Source organism: Dermacentor silvarum, chromosome 8 (genome assembly GCF_013339745.2).
Source record: "Dermacentor silvarum isolate Dsil-2018 chromosome 8, BIME_Dsil_1.4, whole genome shotgun sequence".
NCBI classification, from domain to species: domain Eukaryota; kingdom Metazoa; phylum Arthropoda; class Arachnida; order Ixodida; family Ixodidae; genus Dermacentor; species Dermacentor silvarum.
Window position 1 is genome coordinate 87,897,425 of NC_051161.1, and position 23,484 is coordinate 87,920,908.

Here is a 23,484-nt window from a genome sequence, read left to right on the forward strand (position 1 = left end):
TGATCATTCTTTACCGTATAATCGCTGCTATCGATTGTGGATGTTCGACGCAAGAGGCGCATGCTGTATTCGAAATTTCTTTGTTTAATCATATCGGCCGCGCGGCGCGATAAGTGTTGTAGATTTCGAATGTATGCGAGCACAAGAGATTACGCCGGAGTGTACGGTTCCCCGCCGAGGTGGCGTAGTGGCTTTGGTGTGGACTATGGGACTTCCTTCTGCATATGATATGTTGCAATTCTATAATTCTCAACTAATAAAAGTCTCATTTTGCTTTTGAAATAGCCTTATTATGTTCATTAAAACGTTATTTGTTTCTTTAGCCCAACCTGGTTAGTCCTGGTTAACCTCGCTGCCATTCATTTATCTTTCGCTATGCGTTTCTCGCTCGTATCCTATGTTTTCTTATTCAGCTTCCTTAAAGCTCACCTCCTCTCCACCTTTCCAGCAATGAAGTCTATCTCTCGCTCCTTTTCTCACTTTCGTTACGGAAACAAATTGCCACACTAGAAAAAACTGAAGGCTGCATGTGTACCGGTGGAAAACAGCTGCTACATATCAAGATTTGCGCTTATTCTTTCATTACGTATAAACAATAGAAACTGATGAACCCTAGGCCAACTCGTACGGTTGAGAGAACGCGTGAACTTCGTTGCTGGTCACGCAGTGCACTCAGCCTTGGTACATACAGCTCAGTTCCCTCGGAAGCTTTAAGAAACCTTTTAATATCGAGCAAGTATGCAACGCGCCGATGCACACGTTCGGCCTTGGCATGGTTCGCGTCCTTCAAGCGGTTCTTGAATTTCGTGGGCCTTTCTGTCTACGTACTTTCTGGGTGAGGCGGGTGTGCTGCGTGCCAATGCCAATAAATCGGGCAGCCTCCCCCTGAATCCCAGCTTCAACGCCGCTTTATACGCGCAGTTGTGGCAAAACTAAATTAAACAAAAACATTAAGCTATAAAGCGAAACGCCAGCGCGGTCGTGAAGGCGAAACTCTCGAAGCTGTCAAAAAAAAAAAATCTAAAATTAGTCGCGAGACGGTTTTGAGTCAACAGCATTCCGGGAATACTCTCACCGTGGCAGTGGCAGAGCCAGTGGGCCGGTCCGCTTCTGGGTTTTGCTAGACTCGCGGAAGCGATCAGTAAGTATAGCCTGCAAAACGGCGCCAGCACTCGATGGTATCGCGCCTGGTGTCATCACGTTTGCTTCTTCGCACACATATATGTTTTTTTTTTTTTTTGCATTCTCACAATCTCTCATCGTGGCGATGCCTATTTTCGCGGACCTTTGCAGCCTTCGCGTCTCTACCTTTTCGCGCTTGGCCATTCGTATATTTATACGCGTGAGTATAGCTTGGCCAATGATTTCAAGCCGCAGAAAAAACAGGAGGTGCAAGAAGGCGCAAGATAAATAACTCAGCGGATGTACACGCACCCAACGCAATCTAATGCGCGCGCGCGCGCAAGGCTTAAATTTTCGCACGTTCCCGCATTTCCGACGGGGCATTATTTTTTTCACCTATTTATACTTTTCCGCTTCTGTGCTTCGCGGGGGGAGGCATATGATGGAGTGCACGTCGAAGAACATTTATCTTTGTAAGAACAGCCTATTGATTGCCTACAGACATCATGTAGACTGTTTAGCTTTGCATACCGTAAAAAAATATTTAAAAAAAAACAAATAATAATCCGGTGAGGGGGAGGGGGGATGCAAAAACGGTCGTGTATCGTGCATTCGGTGTGCGTTAAAGAACCCCAGGGGGACAAAATTAATCCGCACCCTTCAAAAAATGCGGTGTCCATCACAGCGATTATGCAGATTAGGTACGTTAAACCCCGCAATTTTATTTCATTATTTAAAATAAAAATGAGGGGGCAGCAAAGGGGGGTAAGAGGGGGTGAGCTATACGTATATAAGCAGAAAACGAAGTGCATCATTTGCGGCGGCCGCATTTCGATGGAGGTGAAATGCAAAAACGCCCGTGTGCTTGCGTTGTAGTGCACGTTAAAGAGCCCCAGGTAATCAAAATTAATCCGGAGCCCTCCATTACGGCGTGCCTCATAATCAGAACTGGTTTGGCACGTAAAACCAAGAAAGAACCCCAGAGAGAGGGGGACGGGACGCGCATGCGCTGTGGGGGTGTGGGATGCGGGCGCCGCTGCGTACAGGATTCCTAGAGGAGACAAAGGGGGGGAGGAGCGTAGGAGAGGAGAGAGAGGGAGAGGGGACGCGCATGCGCTGTGGGGGTGTGGCACGCGGGCGCCCCTTCGTACAGTAGAGGATTCCTAGAGGAGAGAAAAGGGGGGAGCGTAGGAGAGGAGAGAGAGGGGAGGGGACGCGCATGCGCTGTGGGGGGTGTGGGACGCCGCGGGAGGGACGGACAAAGCCCCCGCCATAAGCTGCTTCGCATCTAAAAAGTTGACAAATGAAGAGGCCGCACAATTCTTCCTAAGTGCAAACTGCCCGCGACGAATATGGCATTTTACGCAGTTGCGCAGCTGACCTCACAATCAATGCTCTGCGGTTAAGAGGCCTGCTTAGAGAGGGTGCCACCATAACGTATTCATGTAGTTGATTACAATTGACAAATGATTAACGGGTCATGTGAATTGTAAAACTAATGCATCATATTCACTTGCATGCATACAGAAAGTCTATTGAGACGACGTGAACTAAATAGGAACACAATATAATTTATACAGCGAGTTTTGCAAGGAATCATGCCGTGAGAGCTTGTACCGTACTTTTACAGTACAGTGGCGTTAATCGTGCATTGCGTTGATGCTTTTTCCTCGCTTATACGAAGGCTGGTCTCTCGATGAAAACCGCGCTTTCAAAACCTTGTAACAATGGTCTGTCACTTTCATCTTTTAACGCTTCTGGTTGAATTTCTGCGATGCAGAAACTGAAAGTGGAAAGAAAATAAACTGCACTGACGCTGCAAATACTCGTTTCTAGTCGACAGCCCGCTGAAAATGTTGAATATGCGCTACAAGATCCTCGTAACAATTGTTGTTTCACTAAAGATGTAGGTAAATTTCTAATAACAATTCGCTAAAAAACTTCAACATACTGTATTCGCATTTCCACTGCTCATTGATTCTAAAATTCCCTAAAATGGCAACCTTGAATTCCAACTCACAGCCTAAGGGTTCCGCCTAGTAAAAACAAACAAGTTCTCATAAGAAATACCCTAATATTGATGGTTTAAGAGAGAATTACTGAATTGGGTAATTAGCGAATCCTATTATTGTTTTACAGGCAGCGTCCATCTGTCCACAAGTGCGCTGCCTTTCGAACAGTAATGGCCGACCAACTAGCCCGCCAATATCTCCTCAATAACCTATCCTGTAATTATTCCCACATATAGCTCCCGGCATCCGCTACCGCATATGATGTGCTGCCGAAAATGTCTCTTTTGATGTCTGCTACACTTAAAGCTCTTACGTTGCAAGGCCGTATAGCGCGAAGTAGTAAAACCAGGACGACGTCAGCCAGGGGCTATAGCACTCATCCTCCCGTTGCTAATTGATTCGCGCCATACGCCCTAGCAAAATTATGAATTGCGAACTACCCCAACCTACCGCCCTTCTAAATTAAACTCTGCTGCACTCTCTCTGTTGTAATCTCTTCAAGTAATCCCCCATAACATGGGCACTGCGCGCCTCTTCCATTGGCTTTCGAGTAAAAGAACTGCGTTCTGTATATAATTCTAGATTACGTGAAGTTCTCTAAGTTGCTTTGGGATAATGTTTCCTTAAAACATTGAAAAAATATCGGAGAAAACCTGTTCGAGTTAGCCGCTTTCATTTGGTGACAGCTGCCTTCCTGTCAGTGCGCGGCGGCCTCTACAGCTGTGGGTTACGATGTACAGTACGGATGATGATGCGACATCACATTTCTTAGTAAACGTAATTTCTTTGAACGATAAGTTACTCGTATTCCAATGTTTGTCATTTAGAAAAGGAGGAATACAGCAGAAGTAATTAAAAAAAACCGCATATCCACGGGGTGAATGATGATGAGTGGGCGAAGCTCCGGAGGGAATCATCGGTAAACCGTGAATCTTCCGTGTAATTCGCCCAGTCTCGCCGCACTAAATCGAACGATTGACTTCCACCAATGAAACGCGCCATATGTGACGTCATTCCTATTTTATAACAGCGCCCTTCATTATAACTGCACCATCTCCCGCTTAAGGGGACGCTAGCACAAACGCGTTAGAAACGTGCAGTACTCTCTAGTAAGGGGGAGAGGCCACAGCGTCTTACGCAGCCGTTTACACATGCCGGAACGTGCACCGCGTTTGCCGACGCCATCACATGACTGATGAGAGAGTATAACCAAGGTTGGTATAACCCCCGTATTCATAAACGCTCGACTTGAACTTGACTTGCCACCGCCTTCAACGCGTTTCGAACGCGCTGCCCAAGGCGGTGGCAAGTCAAGTTCAAGTCGAGGAGCGTTTATGAATACGGGGGTAAGGCGGAGAGGCCCCAGCGTCTTACACCAGCTTCTTACACGGGCCGTAACGCGCTAGCACAAACGCGTTAGAAACGAGCGAGACTAAATACCGACCGCAACATCGCCAAGGTTAGCGGTATAGAAAACATCATGCTGGCAACTCTGGGCTGCTCACCAAAACTAGCTCTTTTATGTACCCAGAATGGAGGCCGAAATTCCCTAGTCAAGTCGGCCAGTTGAACAGGCGAAGTGAAACTCGCTGTGCGTATTTTTTCGCTGCTGCCCATATGATTAATGATGGACCCGCCTATGCGCATTGTTCTGTTTATAATATTTTCTGTGTTTGTTTTAGGCAGGATTGCGTTATTTCGCGAGCGCTCACATGAATTCATGGGTAGAATGTTAAGACTGTCAACAACTTCATCTTCGGCGATGCCTTATGTATTGTGTGGCATGTGCGATCATTTGGATGAATCGTCTTGGTGGCGACGATTGTTGACCTTTTTTGTGTATGTAAGTGGTCGATTGTGCGTGATAAGGAATCGGTTAGTCGCATTAGCCTGTGTGTGTGTTTATTTGACCAGAAATTTAGTTCGCTCCGCGGTAAAGCTTCAGACTCTTTCTATGTTCTCAAATTGCGCAATCTGTTCACATCTGTGCGCCCACTAACCTCATGATTCCAAAAAGTCACGTTAGAAACATGATCTTTCCGTTTTCTTGAACCAGTAAGCTGTTGCCGGTTAGAGCTACGGGAAGTCCGCGTGGCAGGTCGAAAAAGTTACGCGACTGTTGCAATGCACCTGTAGATCGTCAGCGCGTTTGTCAACGCAGGTTATAGGCTGACTTTATTTGAACTTGTGAATCGATAAGTCGCGCAGTGTGTGCTGCTATGAGATGCAGAATATGGAAAGGCACAAATGGAACCGAGATCGAGTTTTCTCAGACGTGCAAAATTTTTACAATAATCGGTTCAGGTCAGCCTGCTAGCTGGAACCATGCAGTGCTGATGATATGTTGATTGCAAAATAAACTGCACCACCATAAGCTTAGCAACTGCCTTGCGGAATAGATAGCATTACATTTGCTAAATGTGTTGAGCATCGACAAGATCGAACGACCTACAGAACGCTGATTTACGCACGGCAAGATATGTCAAGGACGGGTGGGCTGGGCCAGGAAAGCTAAGAAACCGCCACAACAAACAGGTGGGAGGGCAGGTAGGTGAATGGCTTTGAAGTCTACGCAGAAACAAATATAGGAATGCTAGGCGCCGCCACGCCGTTCAAAAATCAGGTGAATGTTGAAGAGTGCGACAGTGACTAACGTAACAGAAAATAGTTTTAAGAATGGGAGGGGGGGACCGCATAAAAGGCGTCAAGAACGAGTCGAGAGAGCGTCTCGTCACTGCCCGATCGCTCAACACCAGACGGCCGTGGCCAGTCGCCTAGCTGAGGCTCACCTACCCTGTCGTAACACGTGCTAACTTAGATTTCTCATAAATAAATGCAACATAGTTTCATTTCTCTTCAGAATAAGCTGCAAGTGTAAACCATGCGCCCACGTTCGTCTCCGGCGTGCACACACGTTGAAATCTGGCGCACGCACGTACGAGGATTGGGAGGCGATAAGAAGGCGAGCGCGGCACGCAGTCGCGTGACTTCACTAGGGACATCTCCGCCTCGCAAATCTAGGGAACCGCACAAGACGAGATCTGGCAACACTGGTATGTTCTGGTGGGGATTTAGTCGCTCCCGTTAGAAACGCGCAGTCTTTCGTTAATGTTGGGTATTTATTGTCGTCGTGGTGCGTGTGTCCATGTGCGCTTCGTGGCGTAGTGGTTAGCGCCGCGCGTTCGGAAGCGAGGGGTCCCTGGTTCGATTCCGCGCTACGGACACAACTTTCGGAATTTTTTTTTCGTAAAAGTAGACGTGGCTACCTACTACGACGACGACGACTACTACTACTGCTACATACTACAGAGGAGGGACAGACCCACACCCTAAGGAGCTTCGCCCTAAAACCCGACAGGGCAGCGTTCGCCGCCATTATTGCTACCCTAAACTGGGGGCAAGGGAAAGGGGGAATAGAAAGAGGAAGAGAGTGAGCACTTGGTGCACGTGGGATGATGCACAGGGACACTATAGGCGGTCTCTTAAACCGGTACACTCCAAGATCTGTACTAGTGCACGAATCGCTTTTTATTCTCAAATTGTCTTATATTTTTGCATTTCAGTATTACTTACATTGTGTGTTTTTTTAATCCCATGCATTATACTGATTGCTATCCACGCTAAAATGTACTGTTCTGTGTTCAGTTCTTCTTGTACCCAGATATCAGTCGGCTTCCTCTTTCTTTGAGAAGCAAGCAAGTAACAATCCAAGTTAAATATTCAATAATCATGTAATCCTCGCATCAAAATAATAAGAAGGTTTGGAAATCCAATAAACAGAATTAGTTGGTGCTCGTTAGTTACTGTCTCGCGCGCGTTTTCCTTGTCTCGCATGGCTTCCTTGCATAATTTTACATGCAACACGCAGCAAAGGACAATCACAATCTTGACAAGGGTGTGAGACTCTAGTATCTCCAACACGAACCTTAGAAACCGTGCACACGGGGCAGTGCCTATAACGCGCAAAGTCCTACCGTGGCTTCTCGAGGGATCCACGGTCGCTTTAAATATAGCGGTGCGCTTAGCAGCGCGAGAAAGTGTGCAGACGAGCTGGCTTAAAGTTCGGGGCGCGGCCGCTTCCGGAGGGTGCAATGACAGCGGCGTGCAAAGGGAAACAAACAGCTCCTTCCTCTAGCCGGGTTGATGTACAACGCGCCGACACTCGTTGCGTAGGGACGTCTTGTTTTGCGCGCCTTTTTTTTTTCGCATTTCGAAACCTCGCCGTCTGGCACTTGCTACTTACTCAGCCATGCCCGCTTTCGCCGAGCGCCGTCCGACCGATGCCAACAGGAGCGAAATAGTAGGTTCCAGCTCTACATCGGTCAGCGAAAGAAGCGGTTACATACGCAAGGCCCTAAGTTCACGTTGTTCTCACAGTCAGCTTTTTTCGTGAGTGGTTGCGTCCCGTAGCGCTGGTGGAAAAGAATGCCACCTGACCTCATTAGAACGGTACTGGACAAATGAAGATCACAAGAACCTCTTACGCTAGAAATGTTCGCAAGAGAAAAATGTTAGCCAATCCTGATGTTGGGCGTACTATTAGCGAGAGTTTGTCCCTGAACATCAGTGAGACATCAGTATAGAAACGCAGCGACTGAAAGAAGGGTTGGTAGTGTCTGCGCCTCATGGCGTCTCCATTAAGTTGAATACTCAGGTGCCATACAGCAAGGTATAACCCGTAAAGGTGTTGCATAATGATAGGGTTGCAGTGGTTTCAAACAGGCTTGCCGTATAGATGGTATCCATCGCTCTAATCAAGCTGATTTTAATCAAAACTAGCTAGAATTTTTGTATATAGATTGTCGGGAAATCGAAGTGTATTCCCAGAAATCTTGACCGGGGATCGTACTAATTGTACACTATACAAGTTCTCAGGCGATCATTCATTTACAGAACGCTTCTCAGGCGTGCCGTTTGCGAGGCTGTGCTACTGAATCCAATCGGGGAGATATGTCACGCAAAACTGTGGATTTTAAACGCGGTTCGAATGAAAGAAGTATGTTCGCTGCTCACTGATGCTTCCAGTTCATGCTAACACCCATCCAGACAGTTTGTATTGACGATGCGCTGACGCCAACAGCAAAGAAGCCGGCATTGTTTTCCTTTTAGCCTTTTGCTAACCAACCGGCGCACGTTCTACGACAACCTTCTGGTCACGTTTTCACGTTTTATTGTGAGCAGCTGTTTTTGAAAGCGAGCATGATCTTTCCAGCTATAGGACGTACGTTAGCGTGCACGGGTTGCTGCTTCACGTGCCATCGCATTGACAGCGGATCATCGATCAGGGCATACTGCTGGCGGCGATGTTTTATGCCCGGTGCCTTTGTCCATGCGATCTGGCGGGCGTCCAGAGGTCAAGCTAAGACAAAGACGAAGACGAGTCCAACGTAAGGGCGTACGCATGATAATGCTTCGCACAGGGACGCAGACGCAGTCAGGTCAGGGGCACGCTACTTTGATGTCTTTCTTTTTGTACCCATATTGTCTCTTCGGCACTGCCCATGTATTGTTGCGTATCACAGTATACAGGGTGTTCATTTTTAAGATATACAGAATTTTTAGAAATCACATGTGGCAGGTAGCACCATTGTTATCATTTAGCTGGGTTATTCGATGAGGCGGACATTAGTAGCACGAGAAATCGAAACACATATTAAACTAATTAACAAAAATTGACTAATGAAATTCTTAGCGAATTACTTTACGACACATATTGCAATTTACGAATTGTAGGGTTAACTTGCAAGGCCTATCTACTTGAAATGAATTTCCAGAACTGACACCAGTTGAGAGATATGCGCCATCAAACTCGCCGTAAAAATGCACTTTTGTTCCACTTACATATTTACCCAAATGCTGTTTTATACATTGAAGCACAAAGCTAACTGGAACGCCCATGTATTTCGTCCCACACTTTTGGAAGAATATTTCGAAACTGTTGTCATCCTGGAAATTAATTTCAAGTGGATGCGCCTTGCAAACTCACCGACTACAATTCGTAAATTGCAATATGCGTCGTAAATTTTTTAACTAACAAGTTCATTGGTCAATTTTTGTTAATTATTTGAATATGTGTTTCGACTTCTCGTGCTACTAATGTCCGCCTCTTCGAATAACCCAGCTGAACGGTAGGAACTATGCTACCTGTCACAGGCAATTTTTTTAAATTCCGTAATTAAAACATTGAACACCTGGTATAAGAATATAATGCGTATACCAGTATCAAAGTTCACCTGATTAGCCGATACCTGCATTCATAAAAGGTTCCCAGAAGTGCTCAAACCTGGTATTGCGATTTCAGCACCTTAGGCCCGTTCGTTATCCTCATTATTCACGAAATCCTGCCAGATCGTCGAAGTCCATCACTTGAAAACCAAGAAACAAAACCGATTAATGTAGACAAAGAAATGAATTTGACTTCATTGAAAATGTACATAAAGCTTTTGAAGCATATACTTAGCATATACTGATTCTACAGCTGGGCGAAAGAAGTGGCAACCGCTAAGGCGCCGCCTTGTTGCTACGACTCACTTTTGTAACGTCAGAAATGTTCAGAATAATATGCAAAAGCAAGCATTATCCGCTCATTTCTCTTCTTTCCTTCCCTCCTCTCTCTCCCTGTCATCTTTGTGTTCCCTCTTCCCATTCCCCCGGTGTAGGGTAGCCAACCGGACGTTATCCTGGTTAACCTCCCTGCCTTCTGCCTTTCTCTTATTTCCTCCTCCTATACGCAGCACGTGCGTATGAACGAGTAAAATTTATTCCGCATATTTTTCAGAAAGTTCGTATGGTTTCCCCAAAAAAATCTTGATGTAAAATTTACAGCCAATGAATGGATGCGTTTGCAGGCGCCTGAACTAGATGGTGGGACCATACTGAATTATCTCGTCTCTGCGCCTGCGCACCTGCACAGAGTAACAAAATGGCGGCGCCCTGCGGTTGCCGATTTCAATGCATGGGTGTTATGGGGAACTTTTCCTCTAGAGTTGGTTATATTAACTGTGTTTTGAAGAACTTGAAGGGATAAACAATGTAGAAATGACATTTAGCAAAGTAGTGTTTGGCATTGCGGCTCCCTTTGCATCCGATATTCTATGAAACTTTTCCAGTAACACCTGCCTTGTCTAAGCAATACACTCCTGCTATGTTCATCATAGAACGAAAAATGTTAGGCCTAACGTTAAGAGACAGGAAGAGAGCGATGTGAATCAGGAGAACAAACGGGGATAGCCGATATTCTAGTTGACAGTTAAGCGGGAAAAATGGAGCTGGGCAGGCCATGTAATGCGTAGGATGGATAACCGGTGGACCATTAGAGTTACAGAATGGATACCAAGAGAAGGGAAGCGCAGTCGAGGACGGCAGAAAACTAGGTGGGGTGATGAAGTTAGGAAATTTGCAGGCGCAAGTTGGAATCAGCTAGCGCAAGACAGGGGTATAATTAGACCATTTCAGTGCTCGGCGCATTTCAGGGCATACGGCGATCGAAATAAAGCACGAGCAAGGAGTCGCGTTGTTAGTAAGGCGAAAGCCTTATACGTCTCATCGTTCAGTCGACCTTGAAAGTCCTTGTGCGAAAAACGTGTCGTCGACGCGAAATCGTGCACGATGACGACTCGGTGTAGCTTACTACACCGACCCGGCATTGTGTCTTACCCACGTGTAAACGCTCACCCAGCAATTATAATGGTGTGCGAGTCGCCGTCGTCATCGTGTTAATTAAGATAGACTAAATTCAGGCACTCGAACCCACGACCTTAGGTGCAAGTTGAAACCTTGACCACTAGTGGCAGCCGAAACCACAACCTTTCGCGTTAATTAAGGACAAGGTTAATTAAGGCACAGTTAATTAAGGTAGCGTCAGTTAAGGGACTCGAATCGGCGACCTTCGGTCGGAAAAAACAAGTAATAAAGAGTAACAACGCATTCGAATGAGAATGTCAAGTAATTTAATGAATGGCTCTTGAGCGCACAAGCTTTCGCCTTCATCCTCTTTGGCGTATGCTAAAGTGACTGTCAATTTAAACAAAAATTAGATGTATTTATTCCTTCGTGTTTTTTTTTCTATTTATGGATGCTGCGATATAATACAATATCGTTGCTGGTGGTAAACGTACAAAATTAACGAACAATAAATATTACAAAGCACTATTTGCTGTTGCTCAAATACAACGCGATAATGAAGAACAAGAAATTTACAAGTAGAAAGGTTCAATATATTTATTATGAGATATATTAACATATGTTTATAGTATGTATATTAATATACATATACATGCTACATAATTACCGGTAAAACACCTCACGATATACATAGCATATCTGGTGAAACAATGCCGCTGTTATTACGCGTAGAATGAACACAGTGCAATTCCTTATGAATGCCACAAAAACAAAAGCAATACTCTTCAGACCAAGAAGTAAGGTTGTAAACTTGCCCATGATTACACTCGATCATAATGTTATTGAAATAGCAGAATGCATGAAAGTGCTGGGCGTATATTTTTCAAGTACTTTATCTTGGGGTGACCATACCCGCGATAGTTATAAAAAATTGTGCACAGCTGCGGGTATGCCAAACAAATGTAGACATATCAAGCCTCAACGTATAAAACCACTACTATATAACTCGTTAGCCGTTTGCCAGTTATGCTACGCCCACCCAGTATGGGGCAAAATAAGAAAAACTAATCTGAACCGACTGTTCCTAGTTCAAAATAAGTTTGTGAGAATAATTGCAAACGTCCCATGATTTTCACACGCAGCAACTCTTTAAACAATTTAAGGTTATAAAGGAAATGATTATTATAATTATCATTTACTCCAGTCAAACTGTTCTTTTTACAGCGAGATTTCAGAATTAAGAGAAAATATTGCCGTATACTCTACGCGTCGCCCCAATATTTGGAACATACCTACTCCTCAAAACAACTATGCGAAACAATCTATCACTTTTACCCTTCCAACTTGGCTCAATAATCTTGACAAACAATGTGTACATTTGTCACAGCTCTCCAAAAAAGCAATGCGAGATCAGTTTCTGTGAATTTTGTCGCATTTATTTATTTTCTTGCACTTATTCATTAATGCGAAGTTTTGCTTTGTATTTTCAAAAACGCTTATGTTCACTTATGCAATAATTCTCTGCACAAGTATTTGTAAACTGCTGCTGCTGTATAAAAGGGAAGCCAGCCGATCAAGCTACTGATGTCAGTAGCTTTTTGTGGCTACTCCTTCCTTGTATACTTTGTTCAAGGAAAATAAATTCAATTCAATTAAAAAAGTGCGATAACGAATCCCGTGTCATTGTTTGTTCAGATGGATTATTCCACTCAATTATTGGTACTCGGAAACGGGAATACTTAACGGAGTTTTTGTGTTGTGTTAACGCATTAATTGCTATGGAGGGCCTGTGTCTAGTAGCATAGCATTGTCAATTCGAAAGGGCCGTGTCAGCGTTATTGTGATCGTTCACAAATTGAAACGCAAACTTCAATCGGGATGGCACAAAACACTAATTCATCATCACCATCATTATACTTAAATCGGGAAACACGATTTCACCGTTGATTTGAAGGTATACTCCACTTAGCCTTAGTAACTCCTTTATAGAAATTCGACCGTAAAAATTTCGAGTAAATTGTACAGCTTCCTTTTAAACTCTCTCTCGTTTCTCAATGTCGATTGACGTGTAGCCACGTTATTTTCTTTCATTATACTTTATGAATAGGTAACGCAACGTACGGCGCATTCTCATCGGATGAGAAAAGTGAAAGTAAGACACTACGACTATTGGACAACAATCATTATAGCCTAACACGTTCGTAGAGTGCGAACACTGCACAATAACGCAGCGCAAACAAATGTGTACAAATTAGTTCACTTAAAAAAAAAAAGAACAGTCCGACATTCCATCGTAAAACAAGTCACCATCCAACGCTGTAGAGCAACGAATTATTGTATATGCACTTTTAAAACTCGAATACCAATCGTCTTTGAGCGTAAAAATTATAATATTTTGAAAATATTGTATTTTTTATTGCGGCTCATAATACTTAAGCTGGTTAAATGCAGTATACTGCAGTGACATGGCAGGTATCCGCCCTGAGAGAAGGCTGCTATTTGACACAGAGTTCACGCCGAGCATAGCTGATCTTTCAGCCAATTCAGCGGGAGCGACCGAAGCCTTTACTCTTTTTCAGTGTGTTCACTCACTTTCACTAGCAGTGGTCAGGATTTCCTGCCTACAGCTGCATACAAACAAAAGAGTTCGCAGTATCGCTTAAAAAAAGTAAGAAAGAAGAGCGCATTTAATTTTTTTAGCGCCCCCACGGAATCGAGAAGACATTTGCCACCTTGAATACCAGTGACCATGCCATTGTAGTACAGGAAATAATGCGTAAAGTATAAATTGTTAGTTTGCTAACATACCACTAACGTTCGACGCGTTTGACGGGTAACAACATACAGGATGCTGTACACACGCATTACTAAATTATTCAAGGATAAAAGCACAGCGACAATATTGGATGGTGATGGCGAAACGAGCAACGCAATGAATGTCCACAATTCTCATCAAAAAGACGACATATAGAGGCCAAGGCGAGCGTATGAGTAAGACTTTACCTTCTGTTATAGTTGCTTGTTTTCCGCGTGCCACATTATAGCCGGCGCAAACGCACCTTCGACGCCGTCCGCCAAGGTCGCTTCAATTACAAGCTTTGCAGCAAGTGCTGCCGCTCCCTTGTCGTCAGCCTTGGTGTCTCGGCTTATGCGGACTGCTCCAACATCGTGAGCACCGCACAAGCCGTGACTAATCGCGAGATTGCTTCTATCAATGCTCGCTGCCCAGAAGGCACGCGAGGTGTAAATGAAAAAAAGAAAGAAAAAAACGAAATAAAGACCGCAAGCATCTCTATAAGCTCTCTGATCGAGGATTTCAGCATATAGGAGCACCTTCAGACAACTGAAGCTTTATAGGGATGTACGAATATTTGAAACATTAAAATAACGAATCGAATTCGATTCGAAGACCGAATCAAACAGTCACTATTCGCAAGTACGTATATTTTTTTTCGGGGGGTATTCTAATACTTCACAGGAGGTCAATTGTACGCAGTCAAACATAAAATTGGAGCAAAAGTGCGAGAAATTTCATCCCTGCAGACATAGGCATAGACCTATGCATGAAAGCATAGGCATGAAATGTAGCATAGGCATGAAACATGAGAACTTATACAGTGGAGCAGGTTGTATCGCTCGGGAAGCTACACTATATTCTGATACAACTTGCGACAAAAGTTCAGAAATGCGGTGCCAAACGTCCTCAATAGCCATGGTGTGGCGAACAGTGGTATCCCATATCAGGGCTGATCTGGAGCCATGAAGAACCGGACTGTAGACGCTAAATAATTTTTTTTCTCTTCCTCAACAGCGATCGACATATGGGGAGATCAGCAAAAAGACGCTGAGACAGAACATTCCACAAGCTTCCGCAGTGCAGTCACACCGTAGCTGTCCGTGAACGAACCTGTATCACATTTCTTTAGCTTGCTTGAGAGAGATTCACGTCTGTGTGAAATGAGCCCGTTTGCTACCAAATGGGCATTTTGTGGACAAAGAATAACTTGCGCCGACTCCGTCTATTGGCTTATGAAAGCCGATTTTGTTGTCTGCTATTTATGAAAGTTATTTTTTGTGCGTTTTGCATGCGCTTTTATTCACGTGCACAACGACACTTTGATCTCGGTGCATGCCGTTTGCATGCAGCACGTCACTCTTGATTCTGGCTGAGACACGCGGTGAAATGTTGACCTCCTCATATAGTGCTCCGGAGCTACAGATATTGAGAAAAATTCGGCAGGCTGGTACAGGAACCACCTTCCTCTGTGCAGCACCACTCGGTAACAGTTACGCCGTTACGCGCACATAGCACAACGCGAACATCCTTGACACAGATTACGCTGTGTACACTGAATAAGCAATAAATGAGACCCGAGTGAGTTGTCTTGGCGGCGATGCGGGATTACGTTTTCATAACCATCCGGTTATGTTTTAAACAGTGCTTCTAGCGTAACAGATTACTCCCGATCGCAACGTTTGATGCCTGATCCCTTGATGGACCTCGAGAGGTAAATGCACACGCGCTTTCGTCAATGTACGTAAGAACGCGTTGTCGTGGTTGGAAACAGCTGCCTGTCACTAAAGTCATCTTATGCGATGCACTCACCAGCGACCTGCGGTAAGCCGTTGTGACACGCAGTGACAGGCAATGAACTTGAGCCGTCAGCTAAAGCGTGAAGGCCATCAACGCACGACGCAGGGGGCGCAACGCGTGTTTTTCCCCGCAATTTTATTCGTTTTATGCCAGAAATATGCAGTAGGTTACTGCAATCAGTGTTGTTTTTTTTTAATTAAAACGCAAAGTGGTACTTTTGCTTAGAGGTCGGCTTTATGTGTGTTTTCGTTCTTCTTTTGTTTCTGAACACAACGTCATCCGTTGTTCTCGACGCCCAATCCAATGCGGAAAAGATGAGAAAGTGACGAAGATTCCATGAAATAATGCTTGAACGTGCAATATTTCTTCCTTCGTGTTGCTCTATTACCAAGCAACTCGTGATTTCCTTGACCCAACGCTCCCGTCACCCAATGGTATCTTTCTTGAATGTGCGAGCCGATTTCGCATTCTCTGTAAATTTACGTCTATACTTGCGCGTTTTATTCAATCTATGGAGCTCATAAGCACAGAGATAAGGAGAGTAAAAAAAATGCAGCGTGAAGATGTCAAGAATGCGGATTACGATATAGAGCAAGAATCTCTGCCAATTATTAAAAAGAAACAGTTGTCACGAGTACCTTCTGTACTATATAGAGTCGAAATCACGATAAAAATCGCTTGTAACGAATGCATATTGACACGAAATAAGTTGGCAAGTGATGACACTGGACCCTTGAGGCGAGAACGACGAAGTTCGTGGTTGCGCGCGCGCTCTCCGAGGATCAGCCATTGCTAAAGGCAGACGTTTTTTTTTTTTTTTTTTTTTTCCAACCGGCAGCTGGTGAACTGTTCTAGCTTGTACTAGCTGGGTGACAGTATAACCTACGAAAGTTTCCAATTCAATTCCTTCACAAAGCATGGTAGCGCCGTCGAGTGGGCTCAAGAGGTGCCCAGTCAGGTGTTCAAGGCTTCTAAAAGGTAGATGGGGAGGGGCTCTGAAGAAATCATTCATTCTTTCGCACCAAAGATAACTAAAGATATGATAGCAACGAATGACACCATAGTCGACGGCACCGCATCTTGACCACCTGAGGTTATTTATAACGTTCACCGAATCGGTAGACGGACGTGTACTGCGGCTGTAACCACCAGGTTCCACCACGGGCACTTCCGTTTTGTTTTGCTTATGTCCTGTATTTTGCGTACCCTGTTTGCCCCTGTTCGGATTTGCAGGCCCTGTCAAGCCCTGATAAATGTGTTTTTTCTATACTCACCCAGTTTCTGGGATACTGAAAATTGATTGATTGATTGATTGATTGATTGATTGATTGATTGATTGATTTCGCTGACGACGAATGCGGCGTTACTCTTACGTTTGAAAAAAGTTCAACGCCGCCTCGTGCAGCTTGGGAAGCACAGCTAAATTAAACACTGAACTTTTTGGAATGCACGCAAGCAGTTTCACTAGACCGTCCTTATTTCTCGGAACACAACGCTTCAGCCGGCCGCGAAAGATACTACCTGCAGCCTGCTCAGGAGTAGAGTACCATGTGCTCTTTCGATTTCATTACGAAGGACTGCAAACGAGTGGTGTTCATAGGGACAGTAGCATGCCGACAGTGTCTTTCTCTGTTTGTTCTTTGCCTTATTCTATTTATGCAGGGCGACTTCACCTCCTCGATCAAGAACGGTGGCGTACGATCTATTTCTCGAGTGGGGGAGTAGGGGGCAACCAGCAAACGATCTGACCCCCCTCATCTCTCTCTCTCTCTCTCTCTCTATATATATATATATATATATATATATATATTCTGCCACAAAATAGTCTGAAAACACATACTTCGAACATGCCATAAAATGCATTGCTGTTCCAGTTGAGATATTTACATAATTTTGCAGCAAACATGCCACAAAGACATTGCTGTTCCAGCTGAGATATTTACAGAATTTTGCTGCAGGTTGTACAGAAAGAATAACTGAAACAGCAGATTGCAGATTCAATTTCTCGAAATTGGTGCCAGGCACAATTATGGCAAATCAGTATGCTTTCAGTACTGGCTGCCTTCAATATGCGATTACATGTCCCCAAAGAAATAAAAAAGCTAATTAGTCAAATTTTGTCCCCAAATGTATTGACAATCGCGCAAATGCTGTCTGGCACCGCTATGAAGTTTTCACAGCAATAAAATGTCATTTTGTCGTAAGACCTGAATATTTTTTTTAGTTTTCGACAGTGAGTCATGTCCAAGAAATTAGGGCATAACCCCTGCGGCCATTCTTAGGAACCGTTTTTTTTTTTTGTAATCTTTCGTATAGGCATCCAGTCTTGCACATTTTCACCCGCGCGTCCTTCTGCGCATGCACATTATTTTTGTACATTGCTCCTTCGGCCATCCATTGAACTTCACTGCAGGACATTAGCGTAACTCACTGAGCAGCTTTTTCAGAAAAATTGTATTTCAGAAGATCAGCCGAAGTTCACAAACTTTTCGTTAGCTACGTCGAAAGGATACCTTTTTCCGATAACATAACCTTTTACGGCACTTAGTCGTAATTTCCCTGCTGAGTTATAGCAGTGATTTAACCTTGACCAAAGCGCTAATATAACGCAGCAGAGAAGTTATGACTAAGTGCCTTAAATGCCTATATTTTCAGAAGAGAGTATCCTCCCTGACTTTGGTAAGCGAAAGTTGTAGAAATTCGGCCGATCATTTGAAGTAGAATTTTTATGACGTTCTGCTGACTGAGTTACGCTAGTGCATTGCGATGAAGTTTGGTGGTTGGCCGAAGAATCATTGTCCCAAATTCATGGACATGCGCAGAAGGACGCACGTGTGAAGCCGTGCAAGACTGTATGTCTACACGAAAGGTTACATACATAAAGGCTACGTGTACCTATACTAAAGGTTACTGTATAGTAACCTTTAGTATAGGTACACGTAGTCTTTTATTTTATAGGTGCACAAAATTGTGAGAATATGTCCCTTTATTAAACGTTTCTTGATTAAAGGTTACAATTTTATTTCCAACTTATAGGTTACAAATTTGTGAGAGTATGCCCTTTATTAAAGGTTACATAAATAAAGGTTACTATGCAACTTTTCTTTATAGGTGCAAAAATTTGTGAGAATATACCCCTGTAGTAAATGTTACCGTGCTAATAGTGTAGGACTGCTCAACAGGCCAGAGAAAGAATGAGTGAAAATGATTTTCACAACTTTGCGGTTATACTTGCTCTATTGCCCAACAAACAGTCTAGGTCGCTTCGTCCAGTGACTAATATACGAGTATTCGAACGAAGTAGTTCTTCAGATGCGGTGTTCCATAAATGGAAAGAAGTGCAGGCGCACGCACAAAAGCCAAAAACAAACATTGAATTTCGACATTCCGGCCGGGGTCCAGCGTTCATCAAGAGTGCGATTTCGAGCACTCAGAGCTCAATTTGCACTGCGTCCTTGCAATCTACTTCTTTCAATATATATATATATATATATATATATATATATATATATATATATATATATATATATATATATGCCTAGGTGCACCTAAAGAAGCACAAATTTCGACGTACCATAATATATAGCTCGGACTATAGTGTATATTTACAGGGTGTCCTAATTATCCTGCAGCAAGATTAAAGAATATGCGAATGCCACATAGTTGGACAGAACTAAGGTAAAGTTATTTGGTGTCGCTTAGAAATACATATATATATATATATATATATATATATATATATATATATGCATAGGTGCACCTAAAGAAGCACAAATTTCGACGTACCATAATATATAGCTCGGACTATAGTGTATATTTACAGGGTGTCCCAATTATCATGCAGCAAGATTAAAGAATATGCGAATGCCACATAGTTGGACAGAACCAAGGTAAAGTTATTTGGTGTCGCTTAAAAATACCCTGATTATTTTTGCATTCCGCATAATTACATGATTTGTCTTAATTAATTAATCAACTTCTCAAATATTATAATTCGATTAAATGTGCCAATGACTACATTGTACAGCAACATGAAAAACTCGGGATACAGAGAGAGAGAGACAGAAGAAAGGGGAAAGGCAGGGAGGTTAACCAGATGGGAAGATCCGGTTTGCTACCCTACGCTGGGGAGAGAGGGGAGGGGGAGGTAAAGTGACAGGAAAGTCACTTGGGGATACAGCTTTCTGTTGACTCGCGGCGGTGGCTCAGTTAGCTAAGGCGTTGCGCTGCTGAGCACGAGGTCGCGGAATCGAATCCTGGCGGCGGCGGCCACATTTCGATGGAGGCGAAATGCCAAAACGCCCGTGTGCTTGCGTTGTAGTGCACGTTACAGAACCCCAGGTGGTCAAAATTAATCCGGAGCCCTCCACTACGACGTGCCTCATAATCAGAGCTGGTTTTAGAACGTAAAACCCCAGAAAGAAGAAGAAGCTTTCTGTTGCTCAATACGTGCTACATAAAAGTGTTCTTCCGAGCGAGAAAAAAGCCCGCGAATACACGCAAAGTGCCTCGATCGGCCAGTCGCGCGGCAATTTTGCGTGTATTCGTGGGCTTCTTTCACGCTCGGAAGTACACTTTTATGTAGCACGTATTGAGCCCAACAAAGCTGTATCGGGAGTTTTTCATGTTGCTCTGCAATTCTCTCATTGAGACTTTTCATCTAATTACAATATTTGAGAAGTTGATTAATTAAGACTAATTATGTAATTAGGCGGAATGCAAAAAAATAATCTGAGTATCTCTACGCAACGGCAAACTACATTACCTTGGCTCTGTCCGGCTACGTGGCATTTGCATATTTTTAAATCTTAGTGCAGAGTGTTCGGACACCCTGTATATTGCGAATTACTATAACAATAACTGAAAGAGCCTGTAAATGTGTCTGTCGGTTATTTTTATATTTAACAGAAATAGAAATATTCATGAATCACACATGGTGAATCATGGGGGCCCGAAAAATAAATTGAATTTGCATATATTTCTTGCAACTATATAAAATATCAAGCTGATACATGGACAAAAGGCAATGAGCGCCTCACAGAGGTCCCAGCAGCAGCAGTACAGCGGACAAAAAAAGCGCAATTTCTTCAAACAATTTTAACAATTAAACAAAGCATTGTACTTGGTATTTAAGTCTACAGCTCAAATGTATCCCTAGTTAAGGTAATAGTATTGTCGAAGGGATACACAACGAAGTACGATCAACATAAATGCATGGCTTGCAATATTCACAAGCAATAAAGACAGCAGATGTGTGGCACCTTGCAGAATTACAACCCGATTTCCAGCGAAGCTGTTACTTTCGAACCGTCGTAAAAAAATGTTTCAGTTCCCTGTATTTTTATCGCCTACATTAAAGACTGGCCCATATATGATTGATCAGTTTAAAGCCCCTGCATGTAATGCTTTGGAGCGCTTCTTGGCAGGAATTTTTTTTTAAGTCAGTGATTCATCAACACACATGTTACATCGGCATAACGTTCACCGTGGTGTCCTCCGTCCCTGAAAAAATTTAAAGAAAAAATTAGGGTTCAATAAAGTGTCAATGAAGAAACGATTCTAAGTACGCCAGAAACGTTAAATATACGCGACACATTGCACTTAAAATGCTGCCTATTCCGTCAAAGTATAAAGTATCTGAAACGCATAGTTGTCTCTGGACATTGTGAAACTATAAGCTAATAACAGCAGCGTGATACTTTCGAATACTTGCTTAAAGTTTTTTTTTTTGTTTTTTAAAGCTGTATTTCATCAACGCGCATTTACCATCGTACATAAATTTCGCGTATTGCTTCCCCAATGTTCGGAAAATGTGACATCAACTGTAGTTGTAATTATGACAGCGTAGCCGTCTAAGTCTTATATCTCTCGTAAAACAGACTAATAACGCTATGGACCACTTGCATACGTACAGGAAAAGGCGCAGTTAACCCACCCATGTGGAACATTGCATAAACATTACCCATACCATGTCCCTGATTCGCCCCAATATATAAACAAGATGCCTTGTTTAGGTCCCCCAGGACACCGGAGAAACAAACTACGAATCTCGTATGATGCACGAAAACACATGCAAAAACGAGGGTTTAATAATTATCTGCAACACTTACATTTAAAGCAGGAAAGCGAAAGTTTCGCAACGCACTGCGCTTAGAAATTCTCCCTGCTTTCACGGAATTTAAAGTCCGTATACTTGTGCTATTGTTTTAGGTGTCTCGAAAGCATTTCGATTGGCGGCAGTATAACACCCTGAAACGCTTCAATGGGTAACAAAGGCTGCAATGAAACTACACAGAATAAACATATATCGCTCGTCACTCGGGATATTGCTTCGTACTTCGAATAAACATGAGCACCGTTCCCCGAATAATTTGCCGAGGATACCGGGGGAAACAACTAAATGCCGCGTTTAACGCATAAAAACTGGGAGGAATCGAGTATTCAGTAACTGTTTTCAGAGAACATCGGCAACCTACAGAGTTCACATTTAGGGTACATATCACCAAAAAGTAGCCCTAAATTCTTCAAAATATGAAATATCCGCTGTTCCGAGCTCCTGCCAGGAAACATGTAATAGTGTAACTCTTATGTAGAAACAGCGTGAAAATGAAATCGACAAAGTCAGAAGTGACAAATGATTTTAGAAAAAAATTGCTGGCTCTCCCGTAATTGAAAGTAGATGTAAGCATGAAATGGCTACCATATGACGTCTTTCGCCGCCTGTGGTGCCGTCGCCTTCAACCGCATTTCTTCTGTACTCTGTTTCAGTAGTTCCGTGCAGCACTGTGAAAGGTACTGGCCTCTTCGACCAATCAGGAGCGCGAACACATCTTAAATGTGTCCTTCCGCGCCCTGTCGTCTGCTAGCGGCAAGCGCTGCAGCGCGGAAGCATCTCCGAAGACTGTTCCCCTTGCCAATGTATCTCGACGTGGTGCAACGCTACGTTAGTCGTACTTGGCGACTCAGGGCGTCAAAGTGAAATTGTCAAGCTTTATTAATATTTTATGGGTTGCCGACGCAGTGTTGTCGCTGGGCGTGCAGAATTGCAGTGCGCATACCTGCCACACTGGCGCTCGGGCGGCTCAAGCCAAAGCCTCAAGCTCATTGCGACGCGATGAACGGCCTTGCGAGACATGGCGTAGTAGAACTTTCGGTCTAAAACGAAGCAAAATCACCTAAAAAAATCGCAGGTCTAACATGCAGAGAAGCTTTCAAATATACATGTTCCGACTAGAACGCTTCTTAAGGCCATTAAAACAAGCAACGGGTTCCGAACGCTGGCACTACATCTCGCTTCACAGGAATCTGAGCTCGATGGTTACGTAGCCTTGGCTCGGCTACACGGAACTACTGAAACAGAGTATAGCAACTCAGCGCTCATCGTTGGCCGCCACTTTTTCTTCTTGTCGCATCGAAGTGGTCAGCTGCAAATGTGCGCCCTCAGGTTCCCTGTATCTGCCTTTTGAACGTCGCTATTGGAAATGACAAATAAAACTGCAGCGTACTAGAATTTACTGCTTGAGTGATATTGTGAAGAAACATTAATTAGGAAGAACTCGGAAGCAATATTTTTTGTAACTTGTTTGGAGAGTAACTATAGCGTATGTAATGCGGCCCTGTACAAAGGGTTGGGGGCCAGAAACCGCATTTTCCTAACTTTTTACTGGTTGCCCGGGTGATCTCGTTTTGTTCTTGCAACGATGCGCGGATGTTCTCGTTCGAGTCAAGCCCTGATAACGGCTCTGGCTTTTGGCTCAAAACACTTGAAGGTTAAAATTAATTAAATTATGGGGTTTTTACGTGCCAAAACCAGTTCTGATTATGAGGCACGCCGTAGTGGGGGACTCCGGAAATTTGGATCACCTGGAGTTCTTTAACGTGCACCTAAATCTAAGTACACGGGTGTTTTCACATTTCGCCTCCACACTTGAAGGTCGCCGTCAACAGCAGCTAAAATCATTTCATGCTTAAAATTCAAGACGGTGTTCTTCTGGTATTTAAACGGATGTGCACATCCAAAAAAGGTCATTTTCACAAACCTATCTACGAGAAGTCGTGATTACACAATGAAAGTCAACAGTTATACCGGTAAGAGGTTTGACTAGATTTTTGATGGTGATAAGATACTGAGGC